The 23,461-nt window shown below is 38.2% G+C and overlaps 1 protein-coding gene across 5 annotated transcripts in view; it reads right to left on the reverse strand.

Annotated features, from left to right (window-relative positions):
• The window catches only part of LOC122796202 (SUN domain-containing protein 2-like), a 509,959-nt gene that overhangs the window by 196,093 nt on the left and 290,405 nt on the right, over window positions 1-23,461 (reverse strand). Inside the window, exon 1 of one of the 5 annotated variants that reach the window (XM_044064541.1) lies at window positions 10,806-10,850. The exons of the other annotated variants lie outside the window; for them this stretch is intronic. The gene's annotated coding sequence lies outside the window, so the exon portion shown is untranslated. Of the gene's footprint in view, window positions 1-10,805; window positions 10,851-23,461 lie in introns of those variants that run through there. 5 annotated transcript variants of the gene reach the window in all.

Consider the following 23,461-nt stretch of genomic DNA (forward strand, 5'->3'; position numbering starts at 1 on the left):
TAGAGCCAGTTCTTTCTTAGGTGCTGTTTGATCTTAGTTTTGAAGTCAAGTAATTTTGCAATGAAGTTGAAATCCTATGGGATGACACTCCAAAGTTTGGATTCAATGTATTCAAACATTTCCAAACTTTGGGATTACATTCCAAAGTTTGGAAACATAGTTAGAATACAGTGAATCATCTGCCCAGTTGTTGGATTTAGTTATGAGTAGCAATGATTTGTTGTTGGATCTTAGGAGTCTGTTACATGAGTAGCGTTGGACTAAATGTTGGTGTAAGGAGCAATTATCTGGTGCATAAATTATGTCATGGACAGTGATTAGTTGGATGTATGTTAAATGTTGTGGCAGTTTTAACCATATCACTGCTTTTAAAGCAGTGCATTGATGGGTTTTGTGGGTAGTGTTTTCGGGGAATTTAGCTATTTTATTATACCATATCAACAGTTTTATCTTATGAGAGGGTGTTCATCCCTTTAATCCTTGCTAATAATACATCGACCTCTGCCTCAAGCTAAGCATATCCTGTAAAATCTTGTTATAGTGTTTATATTCAATACTTATCCTGCTTAATAATACAAATTGCGACTCCCCCCCAAATTCATACATGTGTTGCCAAGAGTATTCCAACAAATAGAAAGTTATATTACAAGTAAAATTAAGGAATATTATAGTATATACTTTATAAGAAACTTAGAGTCTTAGTGATAGTTTTTTTTCTTTGCTCGGCCTTGGGTCATCCCGCTCCATTCACCCTTGCTATGCTTGGGCTGACTCTGCATCCCTTCCCTACTCACAATTTCCACCCACCTCCACTACACCTAACATTATTCCAAATAGGTAGACACACCCACAACCTTATAAGCGAATAGACCAGCTGCACACCTAGCAACAACCAATCAAACATACACGATCCCCATCCTAATCCATAGCAATCTAATATAATATCATATACTTAAACTTCCTCCACCTACTTTATAAACATCACCCATAAATAAATAAAATAACCTCTACCACCCAATGCAAGCAAACAAGATATATCTACTAGTACTGCTAATTACGCTCCTAGCTACAACATATGAACTAACAACCTACCAAGACAAATATTACGAATATACTCTCCCACACTACACAACTCCACCCTAACAAACGCTATTAATACTTGCACCACAATATCACCACAACTACATAACAATTCTGTCACAGAACTATTCTCATTTAAACCTACCGTAGCACAACAAAACCCATGCATAATCCAAAAACTCTCTAAACTACTATCGATACTTTCCTACTTATTACCATACAATTTATTTCTACTCAAGATAGCAGGAGATATACACCCTAGCACAGGCCCACAAACCCATACACTCCCATCCCAACAAGACAGCAACTCAAATATTCAAAATCATATGAAACACAATCCAGGTAGCTCTGACCTCCTAATCATCAATATCAACTTAAGAAACATTCTAAACAAAGTTGCAGACTTCCACTCAACCTTGCCCCTTTACTCCCCAGACATGGTTATAATAACAGAGACCTGGTTAAAACCACAGTGAAATAGTACCCCAGGGATATAATATCCATAGAACAATAGACTACAAAGATGTGGCAGAGGTGTTGTGATTGTCTACAAAGACACACTTAAGCTAAACAGAATAGAAAGACAACCCTCCTGAACTAACTAACACATATACTAATCTCCCAACTCCAGCTAAACCTGAACAAAAGTATCATCAGCATGACAATCTACATACCCCCCAGTAATAATATTACAACAATGGAAAACCTCCTCAACTGGACTGCCTCCATTGATAAACTAGAGACAATTATCATAGGTGACTTCAGCTTAGATTGGTCTACCTGTACCTCCAAAAACCCAACCAACCACATTAACCTATGTGGCTTCTCCCAAATAATCTGCTCTCCCACAAGACTAGATAGACACAGCAACAAACTATCCATACAAGACTGGACAGTAACAAATAGGCCCTTACTCTACTAACACTCCAGCTGTCTCCCTGACACTCTTAGTGACCATACACCCACTTATCTTATTAGACACAAAGCCTCCCCCACAACAAATACTATTTACAAGCAAATCCGGAATGAAAGAAATTTTTCAGCTGAAGCCTTCAACAACCTCCTCTCATGATGCAACTGGTCCCACCCTAAAACACCTCCATCTTTACAATGCTGTCCAGTACTTCAACAAGCAGTCAGATGGTAAAAGGAAATCTCATCCTTCCTCACAGTCTCAGTAGGGGTTCCACAAGGTTCCATTCTAAAACCTCTTCTTTTCACCATCTTTACCAATAACCTCAGTAAAGCCACAAATTCAGCAACTACTATACAATACGCAGATGACACAACACTAATCTGTGCAGCGACTTCCTTCCCGACCTCTTACAAACTACTCCAAAATCTCTCAAGGACATAGAGCAATACCTATCAAACTTATACCTAATCCCAACAAGACCAAATTAATGCTATTTACAAACCACAAAACAGCACAGTCTCCTGTCCCATTCATTATCTATTCCCAAAACAACACCAAAATTGAACCATTTAAACACACAAAACTACTAGGAGTAACAACTGACAGAGCACTCAGATTTGACCAACACATAGTCCAGACAATCAAAAAGGTGCACATCAAACTGGGCTTACTCTACAGAATACCTTACCCAATCCTCCAAGCATGGCTTAGCCAGAACACATCTACTAGCCACACTGTTATATGCCTCCCCAATTTTTATAAACATAAGAAAAACTGACATGCACAAATTCAAATCCAGCTACAATAAAATAGCCAGATTTGCCACAAACTACACTAAAAGAACACACCACTGCATTGCTCTTTAGCAACTAAACTGGCTTGAACTCCCTAACATTTTAACTCTTAACCAGCTTACCATCGCCCACACCATCATACACCAACCAAACAACTGCCCCACCTTCAAAAACTTAGTACAACCCTGTTCCAACAGCAGAATTCTCAGATTATCAGATAAATTCCTACTCAAGCTCACTACAGCAAACAACAATTACTTGGATGCTCTGTTCTCCAAACAAATAGCAAAAACATGGAACACTATACCCCAACATATACTTCACACTGCTAATCTTTCTAAATTCAAACAGGTCCTCAAAGATCATCTAACAAGCAGCTGGCTCTGCTCCAGTATTGCACCAGAATGATAAAACTTTGCCACACCCATTTTCTCCCACTTATCACTGCATTCTCTAAGAAATCCTAAACCCTGAACATCTGTCCTTCCTCTTCTTTTCTTTTTTCTCCCTAGATTTGTTTTAAGACAAATAATACCAGCTAACTTTCAAACATTTGTGTGACACATTGTAATATACACCACTGACTTGTTATGTATATTTCATACTGTTACTATACTCCATAAGAGTTATTGTATCTTTCGGTTTCAATGCATAAATGTTGTTAAGTGAGCTTTTCTCCCCAGGTCTCTGCTGAAAACAGGCCTCTGGCCCAATCAGACACTGCCAGTAAACAAATGTAAAATAAAATAAATAAATAAATAAAATACATATTGGTTTGTTAATATTAATGACTCATAGAGGAGGGATGGGAGAAGGTAGGTTCTTGCTATAGCATGGCTGTTAGAGTCTGTAAGGCTTTTTTATCTTTTGCTTTGTAGGGGGAGCCTAATTTAAAATGTCTTTTTGATGAATTGTAGTCTGTGTTGGTCAAATTGAACATTTTCATCTGCAAGGACCTCTACTAGCTTAGCTTGGGAGACTATTTCAATTTTGATTTTGTCGGTTGAGTAGATGTGGAAGGAGGACATTAAATCTGAATATTTTGGGGAATAAACAGTATTGGTTTTGTTTTCTTGGGGTTCAGTAGCAACTGGTACCTAAATAGCCAAGATTCCATTTGTGTGAAAGAGATCTGGGTGATTTCTAGCAGTTTAGGGATGGTGGGGGCAGAGCAATTGAGAGTAGAATCAAGGGCATATTGCACAATATTGGCAATATTTGTTGCAGTATTCAAATTTTTTGTGAATATTTTGAATAGTAGTGATCCTAGAACTGAGCCCTGTGGAATTCCTACAGTAACTGCCAGAGTTGAAGAGAGTAGTTGTTGCCATGTGACGGCCTGTTGTCTTGAGGATAGATAGTTTGGCACCAGGACAGGGCTGATAGGGTTAGATTGAGGGAGGATAGCACTGTGAGTAGTTTTTCACAGGAGATTGTGTTGACATTAGATAGGTCTATGAAGAGGGAGGACACTAGACTGCCTTCATTTCTATGCTGGCTAATGGTCAGTTATCCTAATCATGTGTTTGAAAATATTCCAGAGTATCAGTTTACATGACATATGGGAAATGAAACAACTGATATGAAAATTAAAACACATCAGTATGTTAAAAGATCAAACAGATAAAAGTATTTTGAAAAAAAAACAGCTTTTATTAAATGTACTAAAACTTAGATAATTTAATTTCATCTGATATTTTAAAAATTGTATTCAGTCATTTGGATAGTCCATGGACTGCTGAGAGTATTTGCAAGATATAAGTAAACTTTGCTTTAGATTACATACAGAACGAGTAAAAAAAAATATCGTAAATGTTTACTAGAAATTAATGAATGAACAGATGAATGGATTTTCAAAGAAGAGAGCTGAAATGACAAATTTAACTCTGGGCACAAGAAGATATATAAACTGCAATATCTACCGACAAAATATTCCCCTGATATTAACAATGTTTTCTTGTTGGACAACATTAAAACTTAGTGCACTGTGCTGAATGTTAAACTTGTAATTATTTAACAGAGAAAATGCAGTTTTAAAGAATATATAAAAAATGTTATACACAGTAACTGTATATATATATATATATATATATATATATATATATATATATATATATATATATATCATCATCATCTTCTTTCGGCTGTTCCCGTTAGGGGTCGCCACAGCAGATCACCTGTTTCCATTTCTTCCTGTCCTCTGCATCTTGCTCTGTCACACCAACCACCTGCATGTCCTCTCTCACCACATCCATAAACCTTATCTTAGGCCTTCCTCTTTTCCTGTTACCTGGTAGCTTCATCCTTAGCATCTTTTTCCCAATATACTCAGCATCCCTCCTCAGCACATGTCCAAACCAACATAATCGTGCCTCTCTGGCTTTGTCTCCAAACCTTCCAACCTGGGCTGACCCTCTAATATACTTATTCCTAATCCTGTCCACCCTCATCACACCCAGTGCAAATCTTAACATCTTTAATTCTGCCACATCCAGCTCAAACTCCTGCCTTTTTGTCAATGCCACTGTCTCCAACCCATATAACATAGCTGGTCTCACTACCCTCTTGTAGACCTTCCCTTTCACTCTTACAGGTACTCGTCTGTCACAAATCACTCCTGGCACTCTTCTCCACCCACTCCATCCTGCCTGTACTCTCTTCTTCACCTCTCTTCCACACTTACCAAGTATTTAGACTCATCCACCTTCGCCACCTCTACTCCTTGCATCCTCACCATTCCTCTATCCTCCCTCTCATTCACACACATATATTCTGTCTTAGTCCTGCTGACCTTCATTCCTCTTCTCTCTAGAGCATATCTCCATCTCTCCAGGGTCTCCTCCACCTGTTCCCTACTCTCACTACAGATCACAATGCCATCTGCAAACATCATAGTCCATGGGGACTCCTGTTTGATCTCGTCTGTCAACCTGTCCATGACCATTGCAAATAAGAAAGGGCTCAGAGCTGATCCTTGATGTAACCCCACCTCCACCTTAAACGCATCCATCATTCCCATCGCAGACCTCACCACTGTCACACTACCCTCGTACATATCCTGTACCACTCTTACATACTTTTCTGACACTCCTGACTTCCTCATACAATACCACAACTCCTCTCTAGGCACCCTGTCATATGCTTTCTCTAAGTCTGCAAAAACACAATGCAACTCCTTCCTACATTCTCTGTACTTCTCCATCAACACTCTCAGAGCAAAGATCGCATCTGTAGTGCTCTTTCCTGGCATGAAACCATACTGCTGATCACTAATCATCACATCCCTTCTTAACCTTGCTTCCACTACTCCTTCCCATAACTTCATGCTGTAACTGATCAATTTAATCCCTCTGTAGTTACTACAGCTCTGCACATCACCCTTATTCTTAAAAATCTGTACCAAAACACTTTTTCTCCATTCCTCCGGCATCCTCTCACTTTCCAAGATTTCATTAAACAATTTGGTTAAAAACTCCACTGCCATTTCACCTAAACACCTCCATGCTTCCACAGGTATGTCATCTGGGCCAACAGCCTTACCATTCTTCATTCTCTTCATAGCTATCCTTACTTCCTCCTTGCTAATCCATTGAATTTCATGATTCACTATCCCTACATCATCCAACCTTCTCTCCTTCTCATTCTCTTCATTCATCAACCCCTCAAAGTACTCTTTCCATCTCCTCAACACACTCTCCTCGCTTGTGAGTATGTTTCCCTCATTGTCCTTCATCACCTTTACCTGCTGTACATCTTTCCTAGCTCGGTCCCTCTGTCTAGCCAATTGGTACAGGTCCTTTTCTCCCTCCTTAGTGTCCAACCTTTCATACAACTCTTCATATGCCTTATCCATAGCCTTCGCCACCTCTCTCTTTGCCATGCACCTCATCTCCTTATACTCCTGTCTACTTTCTTCATCTCTCTGACAATCCCACTTCTTCTTTGCCAACCTCTTTCTCTGTATACTCTCCTGTACTTCCTCATTCCACCACCATGTTTCCTTGTCATCCTTCCTCTGTCCAGATGTGATACCAAGCACCTTTCTAGCCATTGCCCTTACTAGCTCTGATGTAGTTACCCAGCTATTTGGTAACTCTTCCCTGCCACCCAGTGCCTGCCTTAACTCATCCCTGAACTCCACCTCACAATTACCCTTTTTCAATTTCCACCATTTGATCCTTGGTGCTGCCCTCACACTCCTCCTTCTCTTCTTGATAACCAACATCATCCTACAAACCACTATCCTATGCTGCCTAACTACACTTTCTCCGGTCACCACTTTACAGTCTCCAATCTCCTTCAAACTGGCCCTCCTACATAAGATATAATCCACCTGTGTGCATCTTCCTCCACTCTTGTATGTCACCCTATGCTCCTCCCTCTTGTTAAAATACATATTCAACACAGCCATGTGCATCCTTTTCATAAAATCCACTACCATCTGACCTTCTGCATTCCTTTGTTTAACACCATACCTACCCATCACTTCCTCATCCCCACTGTTCCCTTCGCCAACATGCCCATTGAAATCTGCTCCAATCACCACTCTCTCACCCTTAGGTACATTCATCACCACTTCATCCAATTCACTCCAAAATTTTTCTTTCTCATCCATTGCACACCCAACTCGTGGAGCATATGCACTAACAACATTCATCATTACACCATCAATTTCCAGCTTCATAAACATCACTCTATCCGACACTCTTTTCACCTCCAAAACACTCTTAGCATACTGTTCCTTCAGAATAACTCCTACGCCATTTCTCCTCCCATCCACACCATGATAAAACAATTTGAACCCACCTCCGATACACCTAGCCTTACTCCCCTTCCATCTGGTCTCTTGCACACACAATACACCAACCTTCCTTCTGTCTATCATATCAGCTAGCTCTCTCCCTATACCAGTCATACTGCCAACATTCAAAGTTCCGACCCTCACTACCACAGTCCTAGCCTTTCTCCTCTCTTCCTGCCTTCGGCCATGTCTTCCACCTCTTCTCCTTCTTCAGCCAACAGTAGCCCAATTTCTGCCAGCACCCTGTAGGCTAACAGTACTGGTGGCGGTCGTTGTTAACTTGGGCCTCGACCGATCCGGTGAAAGTAAGTGTGAGTTGGGAAGTCAACTGACTAAAACCTGGCTGAATTAGTTATCATTAAGGATCTTAGCTAAAACAAACCCTTCACTTTTTATTTAAATATTTTATTGACTAGTATGCCTTATTGGACATGACCTATTCCCAATAGTGACCTACAAACAAAAATTAAGAAATACAACCAGACCATGACACACCAAAGTACAGGAGCTACAGGGCTGCACTGAGTTGGACTGGTAAGTGAATGGCATATATGTCCAGCAAAAATGTTGAAATAATACATTAGCAAAGCACTGATCTTCTCGCACTATACTATGTAAGACTTCTTGGCCACATTATGACATGCTGTATAGCTACCATCTTTGGTCTCCCCAAAAAACTGGACAATTATGCTGATGGGCCTGGTTAACAAAAGACAAATATGATTGCCAGTAATAGAAATATAGTGTTATTTATACTAATGATAGTTTAAGGATATAATGGCCCAGGTTATCAAGCTGCCAGGTCATGGGCAGTGGATAGCACCTCAAAGTATGTAGCCATATACAAGGTCCTCAGTAGTTACTGCAAATCTAAATGCTGCAAGCATACCTCTCAACTGTCCAGATTTTCACAGAATGTACAGATTTTGTCCCCACATTGTTGGTCTGTTTCTCATAAAATATGTGTTTTCTGGACTTTTGTGATAAATTAGTGAGGACTGAGTTCACTAAATAATGACAGACATTTGAGTTTCAGTCTTTATATCCTTCAGAAAATACATGGTAACACAACACCTTGTATTCAAATATATTTTAAAGTTAATAAGAGCAATATTTAAAATTTGTCCTGATTTTCGGGCTTTGTCCCCCATTATTTTTGGCTTTGCCTAGATTTTTTGTGCTAAGAGGTTGAGAGCTATGGTTGCAAGTATCCTGATGACTAGTTAAACCCTAATCTAGTAAAACAAGCATCTGTAACAAATTTTAATTATGTATATCATTGTGAATAATAATAATCAGAACAACATAAAATAGAGTACAGGAGTAACTACCGTAAAACAAAGAACCAAGGAAAATTTACTTTCCAAGTCCACCACTACATCATCCCACACGTTCACTGACCTACATTTTAACCAGTTTCCTCTCCATAATGGTTTTCCTGAAGTAGGTCATTCCAAACTGAGGCTAAGCAGTTAGGGACAGTCTATCTGAAAGGCTAATATTTTTTGCAGATTTTGCCAGCATGTGTAATTTGGAGAGATGGAATCCGTATATATATATATTTTTTAATAAGAAGTAGCACAATGAATTTTAATGACTGGACAAATTCGTATAGGCAGAATCGTTGAGGCAAAGTTTAGGAGTATATAAATCAGTCTGCCAGTAAAAGCAGGCCAGTCCAGTATACCTAATATAGAGCAATTATGCTGTTTCCATATGAGTGATACAAATTTGACAGCTATGCAAAAGAAAAGCAAGGAATTCAGAATAAGAGAGATTCAGGTTTCAAATTTCAGGAAGTCCTTCACCTTGTGAAGGCAGCCAAAGACTTCAGTGGCTTCTTTATAGCTTTAGCAAGCTGAAGGTCAAATGTAAGACAAGAACCTGGAATGTACCCCAATCCTTTTACAGCTACACAACATAACTTTCAACATGAGACATACTTCTCAATCTCATGGTGCATGAAATAATGACAAGGACACGAGTTATAGGGGAGGCAAATGGCTAAACATAGCAACAGATTTTAAAAATTGCTCATAAACTTAGTAGCTAGAACAAGTTTTGCTTTAACATGCCTTTTCTGAAGGATATGAAGTCTGAGAATAAATGTGTATCATTATTTAATGAGTGAAATCCTCAATGATTTGTAAGAAAACTGCAAATTTTATAAGGGACAGACAAAAATATGAGGCAAAAATCTGGACATTCTGCAAAATTCTGGATGGTTGAAATGTATGAACTGGGGGAATGCACACGTTTGAACTTCTTGCAAAATAATAGCGTGAACTTTGGCTTGTTTATGTTCAGAAGCAGACCAGAGACAGTAAACCAATTCCACAGGCTACCAACCCTAGAATTTTCATGAGGCTTATTTTTGGTAGAGGTTAAGGAATCCTCAAATAACACATTAACAGGGACATTGATTTTTGCTTTTCAAAAAAAAATGAAATTACATTCTCATAATATGAAATTTTCAGAACAGTAGTACATTCTACACATCAACATCACAATTACAGAAAGCTTAAATCTAGAAACCTAAATTTTGGAATACAACTATAGATTAAAAAGATGTCGCTATGCACCCCTTAGAAAAGCTAGTAATAAGATTCTACTCTCTCATATATGATAGACACAACACAGCAATACACATCCCTTCATAGATGTACCCATGACTGTGTCAGCTATTAACTGTAAGCTACTGGAAAAGTTTAAAGAAGTGAACTTGTTGTTAGCTTCAGGTCTAAATACAGAAAATCTGCTAAAGACAGGAGGTTTTCTTCATCACATTAAATGCAGCCAATGTGCAACACTGCTGTTATTAACTTTCAATGTATTTTTGCAATCTTTATAAAGAAAACTAATATAAATGGGTTGCACAGAAACACCTCTGGAACAATATGTACACATCTTGTCTGAAGAAATGATTCTGGCCTGAATCTGGAAAATTAGATTTCATATTATTCAGGTAGTTAGAATGAATCCACTATATTCCACAGACATTATTAAAAACTGTAACCGTTAATGAAGTTACAGCAAAACAAAAAAAAGTAAAAATAAATGCAGGCTCACAGCTATGGAGGTTTATTGTATTTATGTTGCAGATCTTAACACATATTTTCTGTCTTCATCAATAACAAATATAGCATTTTTCTATGCTGTCATATCTTTTTTACGAAACACAGCAAAATTGTTTCCAATGCTTTTAGATTTTTACCTTATGTATTCTTGCTTTCCTCGGTGAAGACACAACTGTAAAAGGCAAATGTTGTTAGATATCACTATTTGTTTTGTAACAGAAGCACTTTTCTTTCTTCTCACTACTTAGCTGTACCAGTGCTACAGATTTCTACTAACATTTTCACACCTTTTATTAGAATGCTCTGATGTAATGAAAAGAACTCTGCACTGATTATGACATAACTGTTGAACTCAATTGCAGTGTCACTTAAAAGATAATTTGCTTGTAATTTCTGTGAGTGACATCACAATAGTACCACTGTGGGGGGAACAAAATGATACATCATCTAGCAAAGAGAAGCCAGGTATAATACTGGAACTATTTTATGTTCGCCACCTTCAAAAGAACTATATGTTACAGTACTATTTCTATTGCTTTGTTAATTCAGCAGCTATCACTTGTATCTCTTTTAATATCGCTGTCATCTTTTTGCTTTTGTTCTCTTCACTAGCATCTATCTTGGTACTTTGCCATTGTTCTAACAAAGATTAATTTTTTCATCTCTTCTTAATGAACCAATTGTTATGGATATTCTTTATGGCAAAAGATAATGAACTTCGCTTAGTAGTCCTGGGGTTGATTCCTTCAGTCTGTTTGCCTATTAAATCTGAACAAGTTGTTTAATCGCATAGTGTCCCTAGGTTACCCCTAAAAAAGGGTATTGGTTCCTAATGGTTTTGCCCAGTTAAGAAATAAATATTTATATATGTTCTTCAAGGCATGTTAAGTACTGAATCATTCTGCAAGAGATGCATACTGTGGAACCTTCAGTATTTTGAATCACTTGTTCTCACATTTTTTATAACTGCATAGACATAGCCATAGCATATTACTTGTCAGTAATAATAAGACAAAGGACATCAGAATTACATGACTAGATGCCAGTCTGTTGTCCTTTACTGTGTTAACATCACCTTCCCCAGTGTTCTAGAATCATGCCTTTCACCCAGACAGGCATAGACTAATACCTCCATCTGTTGCAGCCTCATTGTTTTATTACTAATTGTCACTTCCACATGTGTGAAAACAGCAGGCCTATTATCCTCATGATGGCTCTTTAGGTTACATGTGCATTCCTGTCAGAGGTTCATATGTTCATAGGTGGTTACTAGGCTATACAGACCTAAAGGTCTTTCTAAGCCTAACTGTGTGTACCCAATATAGTATTAGAGAAACCAAATATAAAGGATTTTGCCTAAACTTGAGATCGTAGTTAGCAATGACTGCCCATATCTAGTAGGGTCATAGGTGAAATCTCTGGCAGGATTTTATGGTATCCCATCCAGTCATCCAGACTACACTTAAACACTGTTGGAAATGTCTTTTATAACTGTTGTTCTTTAGGTGTTGTCTACCTTGTTTCCTGTGTATTATGTCAAGCGTTTTATATATTGGAAAAAACAAGCGTAAATTAAGAAAGTGGATATACGAACACTATTCTGAAATTAGGACTTCCAATGAGAGGAAAGCTTTATTTAAACATACCTTGACCTGCAAGGGTGCAAGGTTCTTGTTTTTTGTAGTAGAACATGTACCCGTTGATATTAGGGGGGGGTCCTGGGAGACAAGATTAGAATACCGGGAACGTCTTTGGCAGGTTTCCCTGGATTCTGGGAGACCCCCGGAGCTTAACGAGAATATCAGTCTTTTAAAACTTAGGGCAGCTAAGTTGTAACTTGTAATACTCAAAATATTCCCTTTTATACATTTAGTATAATTAAGAAATGAGCTGGGGTGCCTTCTGTGCAGAGTCTGCATGTCCTCCCTATGGCTGTGTGAGTTTCCTCCGGGTGCCCTGGTTTCCTCCCACATCCCAAAGACATGCTGTAGGTGGATTGGACACTCCAAATTGGCCCTAGGTGTGAATGTGTGTGTGTGCCTTCTGTGGAAGGTTGGGCACCAGACTGGCACCTCGGCACTATAAAACTCCACTGCCAATCATGAGCGGACAGGTGATCCGCTGTGGTGACCCCTAACCGGGAAAAGGCCGAAAGAAGAAGAAGAAGAAGTATAATTAAGAAATGAAAGTGTAGATATCCTAAGTAGTAGTGTTTTGACTTTTTAGGTATCAATTATTCTTAAAGAAACTTTTTTTCTATTAGCAATTGTTTTTATGACTTTATCGACAAGATGGCACTATTTACTATTACATTTATCTATTAATCTTATACTGGTTTTGATTTTGGATTTTGATTTATTTAAAAAGTTTAAATACACAATAGTATGTATTATTAAATGTGGTATACAGTGTTATTTACCATGATGGTAATTTCATTTAGTTTTAATCCTACAATTTGTTGTATAGCACAGGACAAATAATTATTTTTAAGCTTTTGTGGTTAATTAACTGATCCTGATTTTCATTGGTTGAGTATTTTTTTAAATGGATATATAAGGGAAGGGCTTTTTATGTCGTCCCTTATCTGATGAAGTCTTTTTTTTACTGGACAAAAACGCATTTTGTACAATTGTAGCATTCATTTGGTTGTACGGAATAAATTGCTGGTGGTTCACATCGTGTTAGTGCTCTGTGTGTGTGCTCATGTTATAGACTAAACTCGAGATTGTAGTTAGCAATGAATGCCCATATCTAGGAGGGTCATAGGTGAAATCCCTGGCAGGATTTTATGGTATCCTATCCAGTCATCCAGACTACACTTAAACAGGGTCATAGAGGGGCTTTGCTTGATGTGAACTCGTAGCCTATTCCAGAGGAGTGACAACCTCTGAGAAACACATCTGTCTGTGCAGCAGGTTCTGTTTATGTTGCAGGCCAGGTTAAGGTGCCTTGTCCCATTTGACTTGCGGATGTGCAACATTTCCATTAGGTTTGGATCCGAGATTGCTCTGTAGGCCAGGCACAGATCTCCTCTAGTAGTCTGTGCACTACTGAGTACAGTGACAGTGACTTCAGTTTGTCAATGTATGACGTGCTGGAGACCCTGAATTTTCTTGGTTAGAAATTTCGGAGGTCTCTCAAGTTGCTGCAGGTGCCTGGTAAGGTACATACCAAAGGGAACATTGTACTAAATTATTGGCCTGATAAGGGTCATGTACAGGGATGTTATGACCTCTTTCACTCTTGAGGCAATGCCTGCTAATGAGGTGTGTGACATAGAATGTCTTCCTTACCACAGTAGACACGGTGGTCAAAGTTTAGGCTACAGTCAACTTGCTTTCCCAAGTTTCTCACTACTGAGTTGTTACTTAGGGTATTATTTATATGATAGTCTGCAGGGATATCGTCTTTTACCAAAGGGGGTGATGATGTATTTTTTAGCATTAAGTTTGAGTCCATGGCTTTGGCACCAGTCATTGGTTTGTGTAAGTCCCTCTTGAAGTATATTGTTTTTGTTTGGGGATTCAATGATTGCACCTAATTTGCAGTTGTCAGCATACTTAGTCAGCCACAGCCACTATGTTTTGGCCTGATCTTCTAAGAAGTATATTCCAAACAATAGGGGATCCAGCATTGACCCCTGGTCTGCTAGTTCAGGTTAAATCTCCAACTTTGATTGAGTGTGATCTGTCGGCAAGCCAATTAACAACCCACCTGATGACATAAGGGTTGATATTCAATTGGGAGAGTTTATCAATGATGTCTGAATGTGGGATTGTGTCAAAGTGCTTGGCTAAGTCAAGGCAGACTCTATGGATATATTTGCTTTTTCTATCGCTCTGGTGAAATTTTATAAGAGGTCCACCAGGTGTAACAGGCATGATTTGCCTTTGACAAAACCAAAGTGTGTCGGAGAAAGGGTTTGGAGATCACCTATATCCTTATTTATTTGGAGATCACCTATATCCTTATTTATAAGGTCCATTGTAGATCAGAGTGTAAAGTGTGTGTGCTTGTATCTTTAAGAAGCATGCGAGGCTGTGCATGCATGTATATAACCCGCACACTTGCACAACCTTAGTGCCATTTTGAAAGCATAGCTAGGGAGTGAGCATGCATGACCATAGTCATTTATTGTATATGTTATCTTAGTTACAGTCTATAGTCACTAATAGTAATGTCCAAAACACAACAACCAGAGTGCAATAGCAAAATAGCAACTAAACACAAATATACCACCACTGCTAAATCAGGCTGGACTGGAAATTAGACCATAAAGACTCCCAAATAAAAAATGATGTAGTAAATCCAGGCAAAATGTCTTTATTACAAGGAAGGAATAAGCACTTTCATCCTGCTTAACAGGACTTCATCAAATTCAACAATTAAAATAAAAGGGTCTTTTTATAACCTCTTAAAGTAACAATGTTAGATGAAATGATGTAATGATTGAATAATTAACTCAATTAAGTTCTAGTACACAGTATAACATTTACTAAACCATACATTTCAACCAGGGCAAGTTATCTCACTACGTATAATTCCAAAAATACACATAATCAAATGTTAAAAAAACTTATTTATATGTTAAAAAATATATTTGTATATAACATGTGTAGTGAACTGTATAAATAACACAAAATATAAGAAACAAGTACAATATATTTGTATTATATTATAATGCAAGCTATTCAATTTTGCATTTATGCTCTACTCTCTAAGAGTGGTTTGAGGGGGTTATTGTCATTTATTCCCAATTTATTCTTTTTCTTCTAATACAAGCTTAGCATTGCCTGCCCTAGGATTGACAACCTTTCTAAAATAGCAACTCTAAGGGTGTGACAGGTCTTACTACCCACCAAGTGTCTGTAGAAGGCATTGTTAGTGTTTTGCTTCCTAATATGCTAAGTGTGTTCATAAATTCTGTTTTTTAATGACCTGTCAGTTTTCCTGGCATAGAATGCCAGACAGGTTGAACACATTGCCAAATAAACAACACTCTTAGTATTACAATTCCCTTTTTGAAATGTAACTTTAGTCTTAATATTTTCTAATTGTATTTCACCTTTTTCATATATAAACCCACACTGATTACAAGAGCCACATTTCTTCGTACCTTGAATATCTCCTGTTGGCCTCAAAGGCCTTATATTCTCCAAGTTGTTCTTAAGATTAACACCTGTTTTATAAACAAAAGTTGGACAATTCCCTAATAAATTATGAATCTCCCCATCACTTATAAGGCTATTCCAGTTCTTGACCACCACGTCTTTAATAAGTGATGTAAATGGACTATACTTAAGAACCATGGCTCTAGTGTATGTACCATCCTTCACAGGGTCCCCACTGGGTCCTAATAACTCTCCTAAAAGTGGTTTATATTGAATCCCCCATTGGGACAAAACATAATCAGTAGTCCCCTTAACTAGGTTGGGGGATACATACAACTACTTTAAGATTAAGAATCCTGTTAGCGACCATCTTTGGTCTTTCCAAAGTTCACAAAGATGTTTTACAACCCCCGTTTCAGCCTATAGTTTCTCGAAGCAAGTCTAAAACTTTCCCCTATGGAGTCATTATAGACAATTGGTTGAAACATACTTATAACAACATTCACCATCTTTTGAAAGACTCATGGGACTTTCTGAACAGAATTAAAAGTGAACTTTGGGAGAAAGACATATACGAAAAAGGTGAAATACAATTAGAAAATATTAATAAGACTAAAGTTACGTTTCAAAAAGGGAATTGTAATACTAAGAGTGTTGTTTATTTGGCAATGTGTTCAACCTGTCTGGCATTCTATGTAAGGAAAACTGACAGGTCATTAAAAAACAGAATTTATGAACACACTTAGCATATTAGGAAGCAAAATACCAGTAATGCCTTCTACAGACACTTGGTGTGTAGTAAGACCTGTCACACCTTTAGAGTTGCTAATTTAGAAAGGTTATTTGTCAACCCTAGGGGAGACAATGCTAAGATTCTATTAGAAGAAAAATAAGTTATATGGCAAGTGAAGCTAAATGCTTGCAACCCCCTCGGGAATAAATGACAATATCCCCCTCAAACCAATCTTAGAGCTTCGAACATAAATGTAAAATTGAATAGCATACATTATAATATAATACAAATATATTGTATTTGTGTTTTTTTTATTGTGTGTTATTTTTACAGTTCACTACATATGTTATATACAAATATATATTTTTTAAATATAAAACATTTGATTACATGTATTTTTAGAATTATTGGTAGTGAGGTAACTAATATAAATAAGTTTTTTAACATTTGATTACATGTATTTATAGAATTATAGGTAGTGAGATAACTTGCCCTGGTTGAAATGTATGGTTTAGTAAGTTTTATACTGTGTACTAGAACTTAATTGAGTTAATTATTCAGTCATTACATCATTTCCTCTAACACTGTTACTTTAATAGGGTATAAAAAGATCCTCTGTTATTTTAATTGTTGAATCTGATGAATTCCTGTTAAGCAGGATGAAAGCTCTTATTCCTTCCTTGTAATAAAGACATTTTGCCTGGATTTGCTACATCATTTTTTTATTTGGGAGTCTTTATGGTCTAATTTCCAGTCCAGCCTGATTTACCAACAATAGTAATGTGTTTGTATATAATAAAGCTGCTTGAACAGAACCTACAAAGATTCATTTATTTGTGTCCTAACACAAAAGCGACATCCATGATGATTTATTCCATGGCCTTACAGATAAGGCTGGTCAAACTTATGGATATGTAGTTCCCAGAGTCTGTTGCTGTACCCCCTTTATGAAGGGGGATGTCGGTTGCTGTTTTCCATTCAGTAGGGACAAAACCAGTACTCAGGCTGTGGTTGAAGAGAGTACCTAATGGAGTTGCTAACTCATATTGTAGATCACTTAAAATGCAACCTGAGATGCCATCTAGTCCCATAGAGGCTGTGATTTTGACCTTGAAGAGAGCATTAATGACTTGCTGTTTGGAGATGCAAGGTGGGGAACATGTAGAGGGAATGCTCTGTGGAATGTTTGGAGGGGACAAGGGGGTGAAATTTTTACCAAACCTCCCCTAAGAAGTCTATATGACACTGAGAATAGTGACATGGACTTTAGTCGGTCTGTGTAAGGCACATGTTGGAGTCCCTTGACTGTCTTAGTTAGAAACCTTTGAGTTCTCTTCGATTGCTGTAGATATTTGTTACGGTACATACTGAAAGGGGTATTATACTCAATTATGGGTCTGATTAGTGACTTGTATAGAGGGGTTATAAACTCCTTTGCTGTAGAGGCGATGCCTTTGCTAGTCAAGTGTGCAACATAGAAAGCCTTCCTTACTACAGTAACACATGGTGGTCAAAGTTAAGGTTGCAGTCTACTTGTGATCCCAGGTCCCTTACCACTTCGTAGGTTTATAGGGTATTGTTAATTTGACAGTGTGAAGTGACATTGTTTTTACTGAAGGAAATAATGATGTATTTTTTTGCCTTCAGTTTGAGACCATGACTAAAACACCAGTTGGTGGTCTGTATAAGCCCCTCCTGAAGTATACTGACATCATTTGGGGATTCAATAATTGCACCCAGACCGCAGTCATCTGCAAACTTGGTCAGCCACAGCCACTTAGTTTTGGTCTCAACTTCTGAGAAGTATATACCAAACAGTAGGGGGCTCAGCACTGACCCTTGTAGCAACCCACTGGTGTCAGGTCTGCTGGAGTCACACACTTTGATAGGGTGTGACCAATATGTGAGCCATTTGGCAACTCATCTTACAACAAAGGGGTTTACATTCAGTTTGCTAAGTTTATCGGTAATGCCTGAGTTTGGGATTGTGTCAAACGTCTTTGCCAAGTCAAGGGATGCTGTGCGCACAGAGATGCCCTCGTCAATGGCCCTGGTCACATTTTTAAAGAAGTCTACCAGGTTTAGCAGGCAGGGTCTGCCCTTGATGGAGCCAAATTGGGTGGGATCCAGGGTTTGGAGGTCACCTATGTCTTTGTTTATGAGGTCCATGATGATGCGTTCCATATCATTACAGATGAGGCCTGTCAGACTTATGGGTCTATAATTTCTTGTGTCTGTTGCTACGCCACCTTTGTGGAGTGGAAAAACTGTTGCTGTTCTCCATTCTGCAGGAACAAAGCCAGTGGTTAGTTTGTGATTGAATAAAGTACTTAATGGAGATGCTAGTTCATGTTTTAGTTTGTTTAAAAGACAGCCTTGGATGCCGTCTGGTCCCTTCAAGGCTGTGCTTTTTGCTTTAGATAAAGCTTTAATGACCTGCTCTTCAGATATGTAGGGTGGGGGGAAGTTGTGGTCAAGGTTTGTGATATGCCTGGAGGGGATTAGAGAGTGAAATTTCCACCAAATCTGTCTGGTTTGCTATCTCTGCGGAATCAGTGTGTGTGATACCATTACTTATTAGTTTGGCACATGCTTTGGTCCTACCTTTTAAGCTACATACTTAGCTGTAAAAGGCCTTATGATTAACCTTGGCTGTGATTGCTAACTCTTTTTCAAAGTTACCCTTAGAAGATTTGACATGTTGTCTTATTTGCCTGTTGAAGATAAGAAGGTTGCTTTTCCATTGTTGGGACCTCGCCTTAGTTTTCTTAGATGGAAACTTATTGTGTTGTTGTAAAGTTTGTTGATGTTCAATGTCCACCAGAGTGGCTTTTTTTTACTTGGGGCTCTGGCTTTGATTCTGTCTCGAACAGCAGAGTCTATACACTTATACAAGTACAGGGCTTTAGTGTAAGCTTTTGTGTAGTTACCACTTCCAGCTGGGGGTGAGGCTTGGAATGCATTTATACCTCCCTTCAGGGGAGGTATAGTTATCTTTGGTGATGTTTTTTAGTCTGACTTTACCCTTTGTGAGTTCTGGTGTTAGTGCCAGATCTAGTATGTGTGTTCTTCTTCTTGGAGTTTGAAAAATTTGTTCCATGGCATTTGAGTTAACAAAGTCAAGGATCTTTTGCACTAGTCAGTTAGGGCTAGAGTAGGTTTCCCATTTTATGGTGGGGTAATTAAAATCTACCATGACCAGAGTGTTTGGCAATATTTGGATTGATTCCAGTTTGGTCAAGTAGGCCTCATGCACATCATGATCAATGAAGGGGTTCTTAGCCACTGTAATCTGAACTTGGAGTAACTCCATGGAGTTGTACAGTCTAACTAGTCGGGAGGTAAATTTATCTCTAATATAGATAGAAATACTGCCTCCTTTGGTTCTCACATGTTTGTTTTGTTGTCTGAAGGTATGAAAGGCATTGTAGCCTCGCAAGGCCGGGGTACTGTCTGAGGACTTAAACCAGGCTTCTGTGACTGCTCAGACATCTATATCCTTCAGTGAAAGAAGTACTTCCAGGGTGTGCAGTTTTTGGATTAAGCTCAGTGCGTTTAGCAGCGTAAACCTTTTTTTGTTATGGTTGTCAAATTCCATGTTGAATATTATTTTGTTTTGGGGACTTTGCCTAAAAAAGGAATTATGGGGAAGGCAAGAGCCTTTGCCAGCAACCAAATGCCTAGTGGTGTCAGGTGCAAACTGTCTCTGTCAAAGCAGTGATGTTTGTCGAACATGTCATTTCTGGCTGACAGAAGCTGGATCCCCTTTGAATGACATGAAAAACTAAGCCAATTATTGAAATCAATGATTTTTGTTTATACTCTGGCATTATTCTAGATGAGGGTAATATGATGGTCAAGGCTTGGGACATACCTGCCTGGGACACATACTTGGAGAGCTCAATTATGTCTCTCTTCATATAGTCCAGTGAGGGACGTCTCAGGTCATTCACTCCAACAACAGCTATGACAGAGTCATAACGGTACTTGTTGCAGAGAGACCTGAGTGCATGTGTGATCTGATGCATCCTTGCACCAGACAGATTGTTGACTGTGACTTTCTCCTTATCTAACCTGGTGAGTGGGACATGTGTATGTCTCACTATGGAGTCTACAATGACAAGAAAATTTGTTTTTTGAGTGTTATGCCTTAAGGGCTTGATAGGTTTTGGAGGTCTCTGGTGTTTCAGTAAGTTTTTTGAGAGAACCTCCATGTATGTTGATTTATGTGTTGGATGCATACTATGTGTAAGAGTAGTGGTACTATGCAATAGGTAGTGGTGGGTGAGTTGAAAATCTCTTCAGTGTTACTATTTTGAGTGCGATAGAGCAGGGATTCAAGATTCTTGGTGTAGATACTTCTCTTGTACACTGTACTAGAGTGAGTTATTAGTAAAGGGTTGTCAGTGTACATGAGGCAGTTGTTACACTGCTTCGGGAGACCTAAGTCTACAAGGCTGGCAGGAGAATCAAGGGTAGTCAAACTGTCCTTAATGCTAAGTTTGAAGAACTTTTATCACAAAGGGGATGCTTTCAGGACTGATCTAAGAGGTGTTCTGTAGATGGGTATTTCTGATGGTGTTTTTGGCTGGTGGTTTTATAGCTCACAGCTCACGAGCAATACTTCTTAGACAAGAAATATACTAAAGATGAGGACAACACTAATGTACTACAACTATAGCTAAAGGAAAAATTGTCAAAATTATCTGTCCAGCTATGACACACAATTGCTTAGCAATAAATAGTGCTGTGTGATGCACAAACAAGCAGAAATCCACTCAAATGCAGGGCTTGAATACCAGAAGCTTAAAACTTAAAAAATGTAAAAAAACTCAAAAGAACCAATGGGGATGCTTACTCCAAGCCCTTGACAAATCAGTCTTCACCAGACAGGCTCCAATCAGCACACTTCTCTCACAAGAGTGCAGAAGGATCTCTTCCAATCAAAGATGGCTTGGAAAATGTGCTCAGAATACAACAGCCTCTACAAACAGACCCAGATGCAGCAAACCTGTACCTGGACTATGCTACAGCTACTAGCTACACTAATATAGGTGGGAAACACTAAAATAAGTGTTGCTATATTTTTTTGAAGTTGCCCTTAGAGGATTTTAGAAGTTTTCGTATTTGTTTGTTCAAGCAGAGGATGGTGTTCTTCCAGTGCTAGGACCTCTCTTTTTTATTCTTAGACAGCAACATCTTCCTCTTGTTGTATAACTTATTAATGCTAGATGTCCACCAGGGAGGCTTGTTTTTTTTTTTTTTTTTCTTGAGGATCACATTTTGATCCTATCAGGTACAGCTGTGTCAATACATTTGTATAAGTGCTTGTACATGGCATTTTTGTATACCTTAGTATAGTTATCAATGCCAACTGTGGGAACAGGAGCTTGTAAATTATTTATGCCATCCCTTAGGAGGGTATAATTAGCTCTGGTGAAATGCTTTAGCCTGATTTCACCTAAGATGGGTTTAGGTATTATAACTACTTCAAATGTGACTGAATTGTGATCAGATTTAACCAATGATGGTCCTATACTTGTGGTGGTGCAATGGTCACCAATGTTGGTGAGTACCAGATCGAGAATATTTGAGCCCCTTGTGGGGTTGCATAATATTTGTTCCAGGACATTAGTGTTAACAAAGTCTAGGAACCTTTGTACAAACGTGTTGGCACTTGTATAAGTTTCCCAGTCGATGGAGGGATAGTTAAAATTGCTCATGACTAGAGTGTTTGGCTGTAATTTGATTGACTCAAGTAGTTCCAAATAAACAGTGTTGGTACCTTGGTTCATTGCAGGGGGCCTATAGCTAACGATATTTTAAAGGGGGGGTCTTACCCACAGTTAGTTGAACTTGGAGTAACTCCATGGAGTTTTTTTGTCTAAGCAGTCTAGACTTGCATTTATCTTTGATGAAGACAGATGCTCCTCTTCCTTTGGTTCTCACACGTTCATTTTGTGGTCTGAAAGTGTTGAAGGCATTGCAGCCTTGCAAAGCCAGGGTATTCTTTGTGGCTTTCAACCAGGTTTCTGTGAATTCACAGATGTCGAAACTCTTAACTGGCTACAGGGTTGCCTCAAACCAAGTTATTACGAAATTATTACGAAGCAGAAACTCTTAACTGGTTACAGGGTTGCCTCAAACCAAGTTATTACGAAATTATTACGAAGCAGAAACTCTTAACTGGTTACAGGGTTGCCTCAAACCAAGTTTGCTTATAGAAACCATCAGACACTTAAGCAGATACTATGTTATAAAGATTTTAAAAATAAAGAAGTGATATCTCAAAGCAGAGTGGGAACGTGCAAATGCCACAATTGTACATGCTGTATAGATATTTATGATTCAAATTAATGCTTTCAGCATCCTGTTACTAAGGAAAAGTTTGTTTTTAATTGTAAAGCAAATTGTAATATGACAAAATTAGTATATTTAGCGACGTGCACATATTGTATGGCATTTTATGTAGGAAAGACGATGAGAAAATTAAAAGACCGTATAATTGAACATAGGTCAGAAATAAAAAGGAAAGTACTGAATAATGGTTTATATAAGCACATTATGGAGTTTCATACACAGACGTTTAAATTTAGGTGTATATGTGTATTGAATATGGGTTTAAGAGGGGGTGATGTAAATAACATCCTAGAATTAAGAGAATATGAATGGATAGTTAGGTTACAAGCTGATATACCACCAGGCTTGAATAGTACTGTTAGTCTGAAGCCCATATTGGTAAAAAGGCAGAGAGAAAATATATGAAGAACTATCATATGTACACCTGAAGATTTTAGGCTTCTAATATTTCTAATATCATTGTTTATGGTATTTTTTTATATAGTTATTAGTAAGCTGTTATAAGTAATATATGGTTTGAATATGTTGAAAAGTATTTATTTATGCATAATTTATGATTTGATTGATGTTAAATTATATGTGGGATTTG

Source organism: Protopterus annectens, chromosome 1.part0 (genome assembly GCF_019279795.1).
Source record: "Protopterus annectens isolate FY-2018-M chromosome 1.part0, PAN1.0, whole genome shotgun sequence".
Lineage (NCBI taxonomy): Eukaryota > Metazoa > Chordata > Ceratodontiformes > Protopteridae > Protopterus > Protopterus annectens.